This window comes from Ursus maritimus, unplaced genomic scaffold (genome assembly GCF_017311325.1).
Source record: "Ursus maritimus isolate PB19 unplaced genomic scaffold, ASM1731132v1 scaffold_8, whole genome shotgun sequence".
In the NCBI taxonomy this organism is placed as follows: Eukaryota; Metazoa; Chordata; class Mammalia; order Carnivora; family Ursidae; genus Ursus; species Ursus maritimus.
This window is the reverse complement of record NW_024426996.1, coordinates 36,348,623-36,350,370: the sequence shown is the minus strand read 5'-3', so window position 1 is coordinate 36,350,370 and position 1,748 is coordinate 36,348,623. Positions and strand designations below refer to the sequence as shown.

The 1,748-nt window shown below is 34.1% G+C and overlaps 1 non-coding gene across 1 annotated transcript; it reads right to left on the bottom strand.

The window, feature by feature from the left end:
• Positions 1–433: 433 nt before the first annotated feature.
• On the bottom strand, positions 434–543 carry LOC121101612. Its single transcript, XR_005833595.1, has one exon. It is a non-coding gene; the product is annotated as a U6 spliceosomal RNA (small nuclear RNA).
• Positions 544–1,748: the final 1,205 nt, after the last annotated feature.

Genomic DNA, 1,748 nt, shown 5'->3' with positions numbered 1-1,748 from the left:
GAGGAGAGGTAGGCAGAAGAAGAGGGAGAAGCAGGCTCCCCGCTGAGCAGGGAGTCCAACGTGGGGCTCGATCCCAGGACCCTGCTCCATCGCAGGACCCTGGAATCATGACCTGAGCCAAAGGCAGATGCTTAACCAACTGAGCAACCCAGGTGCCCCTATAGCAAAACTCTCTTGACCAAGTTTTCATGAATCTTGATTGAGGATTTAAGGAACACAAGGCAAATTTACTTTGCACTCAGAATTCTTGTTCCTCAAAGTTTCTTCATGTATCCTGAGACTTCTCTGAATTTTAGGTCATATAGAGCATAGTTTTACAAAAACTCTGTTTTTAATCTTTTTTTTTCTTTTCCTTTTTTTGTCTTTCGTTTCATGAGCATACCAAAATAGTGACCCCTCAATTCTATTTCATTTTATTTTTTGTTTGTTTTTAGAAAATATGGAATACTTCATGAATTTGGGTGCCATCCTTACGCAGGGGTCATGCTAATAATCTTCTTTGTAGCCTTCCATTTTTAGTATACGTGCTGTCCAAGTGGGCACTCAATTTATTTCTTTTAATGAAAAGCATTGTGGTTTCAATTTGTTTGTTTTCCTTTACAGTTTGAGATCCTGCCTCTACCTACTCCCAGAGGCCATGGTCTTCGACCCTAACTAATGTCATAAAAACATTTTCCTTAATAAGAAAACTCTCCTTCACAAGAACTTTGGTGCTAGCTGTGCATACAATAATGCACTCACCGTTTGTTTCTTGATTCTGACCACTCTAACTCTGAAACCTTTGGGCAAGTTACTTAACTCAGAGTTAGCTTTCATGAAATAAATATTGAATAACAGCAACCTCAAAATGTTCCTGGGAAAATGAAGTGGAATAAGGAAGATTAAGCCTAATAGAATGAACGAACTTCATCAACAGTCATTTCCTTCCTGCTGATCTCCTGCAACCTTTCCTCATGCCTTTCTCCCAGCTATTAAAATCAATCGAGAGTGTTTCTTCCTCTTTAAAATAAATGTTACTCAGTACCAACAAAGCTTCCTGTTATTTAAAAATAACTTTTTCTTATCATCTTATTGCCTATTAGCTTCCACACCAGTCTGTGGATATGCCTGATTTCATATATAATGTAACCTATTCTCTAGGTATAAAAACATGAAAGTAAGGAGATTTCATTCATTCTATTTCTATCTTGTACTCCTAAACTCTTGAAAAAGAATCATACCCTCAAAGAACAATTTTAAGTTTCTCTGTTAAATTGACCATGTACAGCAATCATGCTATAGTGTTTGTGAAGCCTGTGAGATTTTATTTTTTTCACAAACAAAAATTATACTTTACAAAGGTACAAGAAAATGTCTTTGAAATAGTTAAAGTTAAAATAAAGCTACCTTATCAGGCACAAGATATTTCTTGGTTTGATTTTGGGTTTTAGAAAAATTTGTACAGATTATTATAATTAACACAATTATAATTATAATCAAAATAATTATTATGTTTGTTCTCTATAAATTTCAATGAAGTGATGGAATTTTTTAATCTTTATGCTTTGATTAAATGTATTTAGCTTTTTTTGTTCTCCCTACATGTATATTATTTTGAACTATTCAAAGTAATCCACAAGTTAAAAAGTCATGTGAATTAAAGATGCATATAGCAAGAAATCAGAAAAAGAAAACATGAAAGATATATTGTCAATAACATTCCACCCCTATTGTATTCCATGTGTTTGGAATTACAAAAGGTGTTTAGA